At 45.5% G+C, this 14,760-nt stretch overlaps 1 protein-coding gene across 19 annotated transcripts in view; it reads left to right on the top strand.

Annotated features, from left to right (window-relative positions):
• FOXP1 (forkhead box P1) overlaps positions 1 to 14,760 on the top strand; it is a 579,941-nt gene that overhangs the window by 462,696 nt on the left and 102,485 nt on the right. The window contains exon 1 of one of the 19 annotated variants that reach the window (XM_032359611.1): positions 11,950 to 12,107. The exons of the other annotated variants lie outside the window; for them this stretch is intronic. The gene's annotated coding sequence lies outside the window, so the exon portion shown is untranslated. Of the gene's footprint in view, positions 1 to 11,949; positions 12,108 to 14,760 lie in introns of those variants that run through there. 19 annotated transcript variants of the gene reach the window in all.

Below are 14,760 nucleotides of genomic sequence, written 5' to 3'. Positions count from 1 at the left end.
TTTCCTCTTGAAGGTCATCCTAGATCACATGAACTCGAAAAACTTTTGGGTTAGTTTCCATACTTTTGAGAGTATACTTGGTTCATATAAACACTTCTTTACCTCTATGCCAATTAAATAGAGCTCTTTACAAAGTAATTTGACATTATGATCTGGGGGTTGAAAAAATACTGCCCATTTATAACATGCAAATATAGACAAAGGTAAAGAGACAGACTCGGAGTTCCTGTAGCTTACATTTTAGTTTAGGGGAGAAGACCTGATTCAGCCTCTGAATATCACCTTCTAGTCTGGCTAGATTCTAACCATGAAGTTACTTTAACAAAACAAAAAACTCTCAAATACCTTGTGAGGTTCCAGCTGGGACAAACTGTATTCCTGGCTGTACCGAACACTCCCTTAGACGCAAAAGGTCTCCCAAAGAGGGTCCAGAAGTTACTACATCTCAAGATCCAGAGCCACTCCTGAAGACAGGCAAGGAAAGGAAGAGTCAGACCATCGCCCGGAGAGCCATCAACGGTCGGTTCTGCAAGTGGAGTGCAGCCCACATTTCTGCGGCCTAGGCATGCTCCAACCCGATGGCTGCCAAGCCAAGTTCTGAGGACACAAAGCAAGACAAACAAGAAGGCAGTAGCTGTCCCTAGGAGAGAAAGGATCATAACCAGTGGGTACTTCAAAGTAAATTTACAAGTCACAGTTCTAAGATCTAATTCTTACATATGTTTTTTGCCTGCCAGTATGAACTTTCAGAGAAAGGAACTATGTAAAATTTTACCTTCCTCTCTCAACTGGGTATCCCAGAGGTATAGGAAAGCCGACCCTGGTAAGACTTTTCACCCTTTGTCGGGTCTGGAGAGAGTGGGGTGTCTTAGTAGGTCTAGCCCTAGTCACCAGAAACCATGGAGTAGGAGAAGTGATTTTCTCCTTTACTTCTTATCCTGAATACTTGGCTATGATGCCTTCTTCTCTAGGACACTTTTGTAAGTAGATAAGTTTCAAAGTTCTCCACTGTGGCCTTTGTAATTAAAGATTCTCTTTGGTAAGGTTAATTTGCTTGTTTAGTCTTAGAATAAAATTTTGTTCACCTGAGGTCTCACACTGGACCTAGTCCCGCTGAAGTCCTACCCAGTCTGTCCCCAGACCCAGTCTGATTTTCGAGTTGGACCCAGTCCGGCCCCAGAACCCGTACAGTTTCTAAGTCAGACCCAGTCTGACTCTGGCTCGTTTCTGGGCCTAGTCTAGAAAAAGAAATGTTCAAATAAAGTCTGACATTCATAATGTAAAAACCGCAGAGGTAGGATCCAGGGTGAACTTAACTACTTCGTCCAGAGGCCGCGAGAATAGAGCAAGCCCAGGGAGCTCAGCGGGTACCTACGTCTAGTCGTTCATTGCTCCTGGGGATCGTGGGGGGGGTCGTGGGGGTGGGGGGAGGTCTCCTTCACACCCCTCCTTTTAGAGCAGAACTGTTAAAAGATAAAGTGAGACATATTAAAAATTGTAAGAGTTTATTTGAGTAAAAATCAATTCGAATTGGGTAACATCCAATCTAGCAGATAGAAAGGAGCTCTGAGGAGCTGCAGGAAATTTTATAGGCAGAAGGGAACAGGAACAAGAAACTTAGGGCAAAAAGCGAGGTGCTTTTGCCAAGTTTCTTTCCTTTGCGGGATGACAAGGGTCTGTCAGGCAGATTACTTAACGAGCGCCAACCAGGTGATTCCTGACAGACTGGTATAGGATTCTGTTTCTGAGAGAGCTGAAACTATAGTTAAGTGTCAGTATGGTGCTTTAGAGCTTGGAATAAGCAACTCCATTTGGGGCCTTTTTTTTTTTTTTTTAACAGATGCTATTATTTAACATGTAGCTAGTTATTTTTTCCTTAGCACTATTTGTTTCTTGGAGCTTATAGTTTAGAGATAGTACAATGTGTGAAACATAAATGCAAAAGAAGGAGAGAAAAAAAAAGAAACCATTAACTCATTCATTCGTTTATTCATTCGTTTATAAATTAATCAAGTATTTGTTCAGGGGCCCTTATGTACAGGGCACTTTTTTTTTTATATTTGATGAGCTCATTCCCCATTTGGTAGAATGCAGAAATTACTGGCATTGACTCTAAATGCTGGATGTGGTTCATCAGAATAGTGGTACTTCGCCCAGTGGAGTTCCCATAGTAGTGACATTGCTACGTTATGTGGAGCTAGTCTGCTCGTGTGTGTGTGTGTGTGTGTGTGTGTGTGTGTGTGTGTGTGTGTATTTCTGTCGAGGAGGACAATTTGCCTGATGGAGGAATGGCTTTTGGTTTTTGTGTAGACTTGGCTCATTTCTTCTTCTCTAAACTTTTGTGGAAATAGACAGGACCTCGGTTGTCCTTTCTGCCCCATCTTAGTTGAAAAGGAGCAAGAGAGTAGAAGTGAACAGATGCTGCCTTCGCCCCAACACAGCTAGGCTGCCTTCAGGAAAAGAGCTCTAAGACTGGAGCCCGTGGTCCAGTGACTGCACCCGTGCTGCAAAGAGAGAGTGAGGAGTGCAAGGCCAGTGGAGGTCCAGACACGGCTGGTTTTGTTAGAGCTCTGCGTCCTCTTCTCGGGGATGAGCGTGCGTCCTGGATGCTTTCTACATTTGTCCCTGTTTGGATGTGAATTCTCTTCATGCTTTCGTTCTAACTAACTGCATAATAAGATATCTGTATCTGACCCAGTGTTACTTAAAAATGCTTTCATGACCAAAATATCAAATTCCTGAGTCCGTGCTTCTTAACGTTATGCTGGTGGTTCCCAGTCCCTGGCAGACTCACCATCCAGAACAGTACAGAGGCATATCACGGGTCTACTCAGTCAAAATCTTGGGGTCAGAAACTTCAGAACCACACTGTGAGAGCATGGCAGGATAGGAATAAAGCACCTCAAACTCTGCAGACTTGTGTGTGTGTGTGTGTGTGTGTGTGTGTGTGTGTGTGCGTGTGTGTGTGCGTGCCCGCGCGCTTGAGCTAGCTGAGGTCAAGACTAAGAGAGATCAAGTTAAATATTGGACATGATAGAGATGCAGAACAGAGACCATGCCCAAAACGTGAAGAATGGCAGAGGAAGAATTGAACACATTTTGGGGGATAGGGAGAACAGGTGATGCTGGGAAAGGAGGAAAACCCTGGTCTCAAAGGAAAGGAGGTCCAGGATGAATTTTAACCCCCAGTCCCGGTAAGGACTTCACAGTTCCCTGGTGCGATGGTTCATGTTCTCCCCCTTGGAATGCCTGCACCTCCTGTTCCCAGTCGCTGAAACTGCCTTCCCCACACCGCCTTGCCCTGCTGCCCGGGACAGAGCGTCAACTTTAGATATGCAGCCTCATCTCTGTCTTCATTTAAAAGTCCCCTTACCCCCAGGCCCAGGAAGGAACCCCTCTTCCCTGCTTTCTGCCCATGCATCTTTTTTCAAATTCAGCAAATGATAACATGATGGCTGGTGGTAGGACTTGGGCTCTGACAGCACTAACAGGGCTCCATTCCTTGCTTTGGAGAATGTGAATGTTGGCAACTTTGAAAAGAATCCTAAAATCAGCTTATTGGGTCATTATAATTGAGTACAAGCTGAGTAATCTCTAGAGCACAGAATGCTAAGGCTTTCCTTCCCAGAGACAATAGTAGCAACATATTATAAAATCATAGGATGAAGGTTCCATGAATTAGGTCTCATGTTGGCCAGCCCCCATGTTCTCAGCACTCGGGGCATACCCCACTGTAGCTGATTCCAGTGTGTCCTTGAGAACTCATTGAACAAACCACCAGACTCCTTCGCACATCCAAGTGAAGAGCTGGCTGCTGGCGCTGGCCCACCCAGTCACCCGGGGATTGATGCAAGGTTGCCATTTGCCTGCTGGGGAAGACCAAGGGGTCTAGGACCTTGTTACCCTGGATTGAAAAAACAGTGACCAGCAACTATCTTCTCCCATTGTTAAGATTAATTGGATATAAGAGTTCTTGCTTAAATCCTGTAGTTAGAATCTATGCACCCAGAAGAATGAGTCTGAGATAGTGAAGAAATCTTTTGCCTTCGGGTATTTCATTATAGCAGAAGGAGGAAATTGAAGGAAAAGCAGTATATAGCAACAATGATAATAATGAGGGGAAACAGTAGAATGCTTATAGTTTGCCAGGCAGTGACCTGTCCTATGTCACTTAGTCCTTGTTACAACCCTCTGGGAGAACTCTGATTGGGGTGTGTGTGTGTGTGTGTGTGTGTGTGTTTTAGCTTTATGGGGGAGGAAACTGAGGCACATAGAGACTGTAATTTACCAAAAGCACAGTCAGGCAATGGTGCCGTCAGGGCTAGAACCCATGGCAGACTCTCTCCAGAACTACCATAATTTTATAATCAGGAACAAAATAAGCCCCAGTACCAGGGTGTTTTATGGTTACATCTAAGATGTTAGGAGAGCTTGGCCATCCTTGAGGCCAGGGTCCTGGGCCACTGCCTGGTACCCACTGATGGGACTGAAGGAGATGAGGGGCAAAGTCTGTGTGTGTGTGTGTGTGTGTGTGTGTGTGTGTGTCTTCTCTCAGCTGTGGAAGCTCCTCCCTGAAGGAGAAGTTAGGAGAACACGTGAACCCCGGGTCCCTCATCCTGCCAGACTCGGGCATTTTTGCATGTATGTGGTCTGTCAGGCTTGTCACTGTCAGCAAGGGAGGATATCAGAGTTTTACCCTTACTGTCTCGGGTTCCAGTCATGCTGACCCTTGGGCACAGTTTTTCCCGAGGCAGTAAAAATGAAGCAGCCTCTTTGTTCTTCCAGGCTTCGTTCCGTCCCCAGCCCCCTCTGCTGCTTGCCAGGTAGGGCAAAAGCCAGGTCTGAGAGCCATTCAACTGCCTCTTCTCCCCCAACTGTCTGTGAGACATCGGTTAAGTAATTGCAACTCTCAGAGCCTAGTTCTTCATCTGTGAAGTGGGTACAGTAATCCTTCCTTCACAAGGTCTCACCGGGGCTATGATTTCCGGAGCATCAGAATCAGGGCTTTCAAGTTGTTTGCCAAACATTTTTTGTTTTCCTTCTCTTTATTCCCTGATTTACTGTAGACACGGTAGTGTCCAGGATTCTTGGCCTCTGAAATCCTATTTATATTTTTTAACTAGTTTTCTCTATGCTTTATATGTGACCTTAATTGTAAGCCATAAAGTACCCAAAGCTTAATGCTGTGTTTGTGTAAAATGTGTACCTGGTGAAGGACAAGCTATCAATAATGACAGTTGTTCCTGTTACTGTTTCAGAAACCAGGCAGGGTAGCTCCTAGGTTTTTCTCTTTGTGTAGGTGAAGTGTGTAGGCTCAGACAGGTGAAGTGACTTGCCCACAGTTGCACTGTTAATTCATGGTAAAGTCATTAATAGAAGCCTCTGTCAGATCCCAGTGCTCCTGCATCATCTCAGGGTTAGACAGACTGCCTGAGGGCATTTAGGACTAGGAAAAAGTCTGCCTACCTCCTTATGGGCTGGCCGGGTGAGTCCCAGCCCTTGGAACCGTTTGGAAACTGCAGGAGCCTCCAGCGGGTGGGGAGTGGAGACGGACAGTCGCATACCTTGATGCCTGCTTCCCGTTCTGCTCCGGAGTGGCTCCATGTAGCCCCTCTTCCCAGCCTCCCCGGGGCCGCCCCGGCCCCTGCGAACCAGCCTCCTAACTTTTTCTTTAGAAAAGAAGACAAACCTTTGGATTTTTAGAGGGTCTCTCCGAAAGATAGGGGTGTGTGTGTGTGTGTGTGTGTGTGTGTGTCTAAAATCGGTGCCTGTTAAGGAAAGCAAATCCACGGGGAGCTCCAGGGCTCCAGAAAATGTTTGCCGTGCTGCAGTTTCTCTGCCACACAGTGTGGAAGGCAATTATCTTCGGAGGGGATTCCGCAGCCCGGCGCGGGCTTCCCCGGCGTAAGATTTATTGTCGGCTGGATTGGGTGTTCTTTATAAGAGCATTTACTCGGCATCTAAAGCGCTGTCAAGAGTGCTACTTCCTGAATGCTTTTGAGGTTGCAACTGCTAAGCTTCATTTTCCCGTCTTGGAGATATATTTTTGAAATGGTATGCAGGGATTTGTAAGGCCTCGTGCTTTCCATTGACACTGACAGGAGCTGCACCGTTAAACCCCTGCACACTGCTGCGGAAATTTACCCCCTAATGCCCAGAGCCCTCCCGCAGGCCTGTCTGGCCCGCACGTGCAGAGGGTTCCCCGGAGTGGGGGAGAGGGCATGGGAGCGCGTCCCGTTGTTTTGTGTTTAAGTCATGTCAGCTAATCAGTCTCAAAGTTAACTGTTTGCTTATTTAAACAAAGGAGAGGCAAAAGCTCTTCTTTGGCTTTTCCCCCCTTTCCTTTATGTGGATCTTATGAATGCCAGAGGAAAACTTGCGCTTCGAGTCAGTTAAATATACTGTATCATGAAACCTTAGGGACCACTGAATTGGGAACAGTGGCCCTTTACTGCTAAGAAGGTGTTTTATTGAAAACGCGCCGACAGGCTCTCCCCGGAGAGGGAGCAAAAGAGAAGGCAAGATGCCCGACAGTAATACAGGTTGTTCTCTTAGGCAAGCTAAAATGTAGAGTTTGGCACTTCTGGGCTGTGATCCGGCCGGCAATCGACGAGACGAATGTGCATTTTTACATTAAAAGTGCCATATTTCACCGGCCCTGGTCCCTCCCCCAGTTTTTTAAGTGTCTTAATTTATATATTCCAGTTAACAGTTCATTTCTCTCCAGCTTTGAAAAGTTGTCTTTTGAATAAATGGAGGTAGTCAAAATTTCCTAATTCTGGCAGGCTTACCAGCAGAGGGCAGGCGTAAAGAAGGTTTTGCTAGGAGGGTGTGTCAACCTAGGGTCACAGGAGGGTGGCGTTGCAGTGGGAGGGAGACCTGTGAGCCTCCTTTGGAGGGCGAGATGCAACACGTTCCCTCTGCCTCTTTCCAGGCCTGCTGCACGCCCCACGTCTCCGGAAAAGCTGACTTTACTAAATAAAGGTGGCCAGTTGCCTTTATCAGATTTTCAGCGATTTCTCCATAATTGAACGTTCAAAAAAATATTCAAATGTCATTTCATGCCCCCAGAGCCATCTATTCTTGTCCCTTCGCTGATCCAGTTCTTCTTACGCTTAAATCCGAGGGTTTGCGTGGGGGTGTGCCAGGAACGCTGTTACTCTTTGGAGAGGAAATACGGACTCACACTTGATGGTCTAACGATTCGTTCTTCCTGATACCCAAAGGACGAAGCTCTTTGGGAAACGCTTTCCTGCCCCCAAACATGTACCTTTTGAGAACTTTGCACATTTCCATGTAATCTGTTCTCACCTTATGGCAGAAGCCGTTCACTAACACATTTTACATTTTATTAAAACAAGGGATTATAGTTTTATCGTAAATGAGAGAGAATAATTTGTTACAGTCCATGAGATGCAGACTTAGGACGGGATGTAGCCATTTTTCTTTCTGTGTAAGATTTTGTTTACTGGTGATTACATATGATTTTGTTTTCTGAGTGTCTTGATATTTAGAATGAGGAAGGTTGGAGGGGGGGTAAATGTTTTCCATAGCTTATTTCCTCATCATGTTCCTAAGTCACGGGAATGTTGACATGTAATTGTGTATATATAAATTAACCAGGAGCACTGGCATTATAAAATGTTGCATTAAATGAAGATGGTCCTGACAGTGTAGAAGGCGTCAAAAAGAGAAATTTAAACTCCTATGGAACAGTAGGAACGCATAGTCCTTTCCCCTGGTCACGCAGGCACAGACCAAAAGCAACATATTTAGGGGCACCTGGGTGGCTCAGTCGGTTAAGCATCTTCCTTTTGCTTGGGTCATGATCTCAGGGTCCTGGGATCGAGCCCCATGTCAGGCTCCCTGCTTAGCAGAGTGTCTGCTTGTCTCTCTGTCCCCCTGCCCCACCCCCCCGCTCATGCTTGCTCACATTCTCTGAAATAAAATAAATAAAATCTTAAAAGACATAATGACCTGTATGGTCAGCATAGACTTAAGCGCGACATAAACGGTATCGACACGGAGCTGACTGCCTTAGCTCCCTGTAGATAGATGATGTATTAATTTATGTTTTTAAGTAAAAGCACTTAAATCAAGAAGGAGCTGTGGTTCCTTGGAGACAAGTGCCCAAATCTCAGTATTCGGGCATTGGTGTTACAATTTAGTACCTGTAATTGGCAGCTGGTTGGCGGTCTTTGGAGGCCTCAGAAAGACTAAATAAAGCAGGGCTCCCTCTGGAGGGACTCACTTCCCTGGGCAGGTCATCAAGGCTGTTACTACAGTGAGGGATTCACCATTTTCTCTGTAGCAACAGTCACTCGGTCACGTTTCTTTAAGTTCCTTCATTTCAGAATACCAGTTTTGGGTACTCCCCTAAATTAATTGGAAAAGAGAGAGCAAGTGTTAATGCAAGCGTTGTTTGGAAAAAGATGGGCAATTGAATTACCATCTTGGCCTCTGGTCACACAGTTGATTTTTCAGCCCATCAAACTGTTCATCAATTTTTATTTCACTCAGTCTGGCAGATGAACTTTCTGGCAACAGAAGTCGCAGTAGTTACCCATGAGAACCTGGTACCATAACTGACTGTATCTGAGGAGGTCTCCCACTCTCACTGTTGCTGGATATATGGGAGCCAGTGTCCATTCACGTGTCCATTCCTTGGTTATTTTCAAGCAGCTGCTGGCAAGGCAGGACCTCATCTGGAGCTGAGGACCACGTGGGCCAGGAACCATGGCCAGTGTCTCCTTCCCTGCCATGTCATTTATCAGCATGTAGGAATAATGTACTGACAACACGCTCCTTCTGACTCTTCATTTAATGCATCTTCTCTCCCTTCAGGGCTCTGAATGGGCAGTAAAACCTTTCACTTTTTCCAGCGTTCAAGGCTAAGGCTCAGCAGAACCAAGTATAATACATGATTTTAGTCCCAGGTGTGTTATTTGGTGGTTAGAGTTTGGTGTGGGATCATAGTAATCTATTCTTAAGTACACAGCCAGCTGCACAATGGACTCATTTAGCAACTGACAGGTTTCTTAATATGTGGTGTTTGAACAAGGGCTGTATCTGTTGTGGGTGTTAGGATGTGGGCATCAAAAATATTTTTAAGTATGGTATTTAGCATTTCCTTCACTCTTCCTTTAACATTAGCTCCCCCCCCCCCCAGGTATTCATTTTAAGCTATCATGGCCATTCTTTTTCTGAAAGTTGGTTTCTATATCTGCTTCCCCTTGTGGACCTCAGTGCTTAGTTAGGTATGTTTGATTCTTAGAGGGTGAAAAAAAAAAATCACAGTTGGCTTTCTGAACCTTAGTTTTGTCCTCTGTGAAGTGGGAATTGCCGTTTCTTTTCAAGTTAGGACAATTAAAAGAGACCCTGTTTCTAAAGCTCCCACAATACAGATGCTGCTGTTTGGGGGTGAGAGGAATTGCTTTCTGACCTAGCCTTCTCCAAAGCAACCTGGCCCTCTTGGTAATGAATCAGTGATATTAACTGAGTCTTCTAAGTTTTAACCATAGGTTTTAACATTTTCAATTGTGCTTCAGCAGTGCAAGATTTTAGTTCTCACCGAATCCCAGAAACAGCACAGGTTGACAGGACCACAAGGAAAGGGATCCTGAGAGAGTCCCGAATCAAATGAAAATGGCCTGGGCATATACACAGCTTCTCCATGTTTATCACCGATGCTACATTTCCTTACCTAGAAGTAGTACGTGAGTCACCATGTCATGTTTGGAGAGAGGGTGGGAAGGCTCCAGGTGGCCTCTGAGTTAGCTTGCTAAATTACTTCCCTCTCCAAACCGTCACACCACCACCACCCCCTCCCCGACAATCCAAACCATCAGTCCTTTAAACACCACCTCCCCAAGGGGCCTTCCCAGACCTCTCCTGCTCAAGCTGATCTCCCCCTTCTCTGTGGTCCCATGGTGCTCAAAGCCACCGCTGTGCAATTTAGTGCTTGTGTAACCAGCGCCTTGCGTCACTCTCTAATTATTTTGTGTAAGGCTGTCTCCACAGGCTGGCTCATAAGCGTCTGTAATGTTTGTTGTTTGCTTGTTTGTTTGTTATTTGTTCTGATGCTTCGGAGACTTAGCTGATAAACACTGACCTGCAAAGGAGTTAGTCCAACTTGTAAAAGCATGCCTGAGTTTTATGGATGCTTCACCAAGAACTCGTCTTTGAAAAACATGAATTGCCTATAGAGTTGCACCCCATTTTGTCCACAGACATCATATCTCAAGTTAATTTGAATACCTTTGAAAACAATCAAGTGTATTCTGAAATGACCATTTCTACTTTCTCACTGTGCATTGGTTGAAGGGAACTTCCTATATTTTTATTTCCTGTTTTTGGGGGCTCTGGCAGCCCCTCCCGGAAGAGTGTCTTGTCTCTTTAAGAGTCAGAAGTCTCCTGATTCCAGGTACATTCTGGCAGATTTAGGGCCCTTCTCCCCAAAAAGGAACACCCTCAGTCCTCCATTGAATATTCATGAGAGGGTGGGGTCACATTTTTTGTGACCTGAAAAATGCCATTAATAAATTTGTTGTCTGACACAAAAACACTTTAGGGTGGAGAGTGACCTGCCATGCACCCATTTAACATCGGATCATAAGTTGACAGTCAACTGAAGCTTTTGTCTCTTTTGCAGCCAGATTGATGGGGGAATTTTCTGCGCCCCCGCTGACCTTATTGAGATTCAGGCATTTGCTTGATTGGAAATATTATCAATATACTTCCTGGTTTGTAGTTACCTGCATTAAACGCTTCAAATGGAAAAACACGTGCAAGTAAAACTCCTGGTACTGCCCCGTTAGGATTTGTGGTCTTTTTGTTTTTTGTTTTTTTTTTAATTGAGGGAGAATAGGTAATCCCTGGGGTCACTAGTTTTCCTTTTTTTGAAAAAAATAATAAATAAAAACGTTTGAGGTTTTTTTTTTTTTTTTTTTAAAGTATAGGCCAAGAAGTTTCTCTCTAAATTTAAAGATGATAAATGCTGCCGAAAATGATTGGATTAACCTGGCATTCAGATCTTGCCAGTTGAGCCAACAAAGTTTAGCATATTGGTGACTTTTTTTTTAACACCATACTCAGCTTTAAATAGCATTAAAGAGCAGTGACTATTTCTGATAGAGGTCCTCTTCAAGTGCTTACTGAGAGTAGCTTTTGTTGTTGCTGTTGTTGTATAAATAAAAAAGGAATTTAAAGAATTATTTCTTAGCGAACTTGGAGCAGATGCCTTCTCGAGCAGCTGTCGTTCTAGAGGGGAAGTAGCTCGGTTCAGCGACGAGGCACGTTCGGTTGTTATTTATTTCAAGCCCCGTGTCGGGTTAGTTTTCCTCCGCGCGCACAAGCACGCTTTGGCGAGCCCGACTCTTGGAAAGAAAGGAGGTGGGGAGCGGTTGGGGGGGTGAGGTGGGGGGAGGCCGAGGCTTGGTGAAACCCTCGTCCTGAAGCGAAAGTTCTCAGCAGAGGCCGTTTTCGAGGAAAGCGCTTCTCTGCGCTGCCTTGGAGCCCCGCATCCCCTTCCGATTCTGAACAGTTGCTCGGAGCAATCGGGGGGTGCGCGGGGCGCGCCGGCTCCCCTCCTCTGCCTCTCGGGGTCCTCCGAAAGGTTGGGACAACTCTTTGTCAGTTTCCAAGACGAACCAAGCACGCAACCCAGCCCCAAGCCCCAAACCCGCAGCCCCGGCCGGCGGGAGAGATGCGCGCCGCGCCGGGCTTCCCAGACGTCAGCCGGAGGCAGGTCAAAGGGTTAACAGCAATTAAGAGGAGTTGCTCTAGAGACAAAAGCAGGATTTCGCCGGAGCGTGATTTCACCTGCCGCGCGGAGGGGGCCGGGGCGCGCGGGCGCGGGGAGCGGGCCGCGGAGCCCATTGTGTGGGGCGCGGCGCGGCGCGGCGCGGGGTGTTTAGAGGCGGGTTGTGATTGGTGGAGCAGGGCGGGGCGGGTGGGCGCGGCGCGGCGCGTCTTGTCAGCCCGCGAGCCGGAGCGCCCCTGCGCGCGTGCAGTCCGCCTGCACGCCGAGGCCGCCGGACCCCACGCCCGGCCCGCGCGGGCGCCCCGAGCCGGCTCCGCGCGCCTGGCGGCTACATGGAGAGTGTCAGGTTGGTCCCTATGATTGATCTTTGCCGTTCTGCCCTCCTTCCCCGGGCTCCGCGGTGCCAGCTTCCTGGGGCCTCGCTGGGGAAGGCTGGAGCGCCAGAGGGTTTCCAAGTTGAATCTTTTTAAAAAATAATAACAACAATTGCTGTTTACCAACTTGGGTGGGAGTTGCGCTCTGGAAGTGGAGGCGGGGGAGGGAGTGAAGAGGTGGGATGAAGGAGCTACAGGCCTGTGGGTCCTGGAGAGAGAGAGGCTTTCCCCCCTTTCTCTCTCTCTCTCTCTCTCCCTTTTTTTTTTTTTTTTTAAATGTTCATGGGTGGGGTGTACTGGAGAGTTGGAGGAAGTCCTGCTTGTGTGTTGCTCTCGCGCTCTCGCTCTCTTTTTCGTTTGCGATTCATTTTCTGCTGGTCTGGCCTTCACGCAGCCACTTTGGTAAAGCCCTCGCCATCACTCCATTCGGGGACGTATCTGGGGTGTGATTTATGTCACTTTCAGAGCGTGTGAAATATACAAGGAGCCTTCCATCTCAGTGTAACCCGTGTGGATGTTTCGTTGCTTCTGATAGTTTTGTTTCTATATCTGTCTAGGCTATTTTCAGCTTAGCTGTTCAGATTCAAGGAGTTCACACACAGCAAAGAGGGGGAGGGGGGAGGAATAAAGCCCCACACCAAAACAGGCAGGCGAACTAAGGGACACTCGGGCAGGTTGGGGAGTCTCTGGCGTCTGGTGCATTACTTTGCCGATTAATTAAGTAGGGAGCAGGGTTTGGGTTAGGACGTGCAGCCGGCTGAAGAATTGCCACGGGGTACTCCACAATCTTCCCGGGCTCTGAATGTAACTAACTCAACTGTCAAAACTGCCTGAAAGACGGTCAGTGGAAAGGAGACTTCCCCCGCCCCCCGGGAGTCGTGATGGGAAGGAGGGGGCCTTTAGGAAGTAGGTGGTAAAGTTTTAGAGCAAAGTACATATAGACTCTTCCTCTTTGGGATTAACTCCTTCAAGGCCTACCAGTTATAAGGAAAATATAATAATTTTATATTCTTGTCCACACAGACCAAATGTTCTAATCAAGCCAATTTAAAAATGCAAATCACCTAATTTCCATAGATTCCAACATTCTGAAAGTGACACATTTGGGGGAAAAATTAAGCCTGATAACAGGAAATGTGAATCATACTATCAATGACTAATCTGCCTAAGAAAAAAATAAGTTGCATTTATTTTATCATTAGGAAGTCAGTGTTAAAGAAGCCAAAAAATATATATATATATAATTTTTTTACTTTAAATCAAGTGAAGTTTTTTTATTTTATAAGTGGCCCGGTGTTGCTTTTTTGTTCGTTTGTTTGTAAAAGATTTTCTAAGAGGAATGTGTATGTGCAGTCAGAGATGGTTATGTGGTAAAGTGTTCAAGCTAGCATGTCATTGTCAAAGACCTCAAACATGATCCCATTGAGATTCTAGTTTAGGATTTGATGTGTTGCTGTTACTGTTGTTTGAAAGAATGCAAAGCGTTCTTGGATGTTAGGACTTAACACTAAGTAAACCAAATGAAGACAGAAGCACATTCTGAATACCCTTCGCATAAATTGAAAAAATGTCTACTTCTATTTTATGTGATTCTTTGTAGCTGCCTGACACATTTCAGTGAAAAGTGTGTAAAAATGAAACCAAAATACAGACTGCCTACCCAGAGACAGTGGCTGACTTACTCTGGGATGTGATAGAGTTGAACTGAAAACGGATTGGGCTGACACTTGATAATCAAAGTTGATTTATTGTTCATTAGTACTGCATTAGCCCTTTCAGGCAAGACAGTTATTTGTGTAGTGGCCTGTCAAGAGCGAGACTGCAAGCACCTGTCATTTCTAAGGCATGAGATAAGCAACTAAATATTAAGATGATGCAAATAAAAACACATGATTTTTTTTTTCTTTAAGAAAATGGGTCAGTATCCATACATAAGAAGAAATCTAGAAATTTGTGGGGATTTTTTTTGTTGTTGTTGTTCCACACCCCCTCCCCCAGGACTATGCTTAGAATGAAAGCAAGGGGCTTTATATTCTCCTGTTTACCCTAAGAACTTTCTTTCCTACTCCTATGTGCAGTTCAGCTGATAAAAAGTTGGTCAGTTAAGGAAATGAGAAGCCTAACCTGTCAGTTTTTTAATCTGAGTAATTCAGGAAAGGTAGGCTTCCTATTTGTGTTGTGTTTTTAAATAAATTTATTTCATTAAAATGAAACTTTCCTAATCATGGGCTGATGGTATGAAAATGTGATGACATCATAGGTAAGCTATGATAATGTCGGATGGTAATGTCAAGTGCGTTTTCTGCAACATGTTTCACTCTCGATTTTCTTCTTCCCTCCCTGGAAGGGAATGATCTCATGACATACAATAGAAAACAACCCAGGTGTCAAAAGAAAACAAAATTAGTGAACTTTTGTCTGCAGCCATAGAAACGCGGATTAACTCATATTTTTCCAGAGGATGGAATGGAAACATTCTGCATGAGGTTATATAGTGTATTGTCTTCTCTGCATTTTCATTTGACAGGGATTTTAGAGTCTGTGATCTTAATTAAATCTCAACTAGCTGAAATAATGCGTCTAAAGGCATGCAGTGTTGCGTAACCTTGCTCAGTTGGTAAACCA

The sequence above is a fragment of the Mustela erminea genome, chromosome 1, assembly GCF_009829155.1.
Source record: "Mustela erminea isolate mMusErm1 chromosome 1, mMusErm1.Pri, whole genome shotgun sequence".
NCBI lineage: Eukaryota > Metazoa > Chordata > Mammalia > Carnivora > Mustelidae > Mustela > Mustela erminea.
Note: the sequence above shows the minus strand (reverse complement) of the source record. Positions and strands in the feature narration are given on the sequence as shown.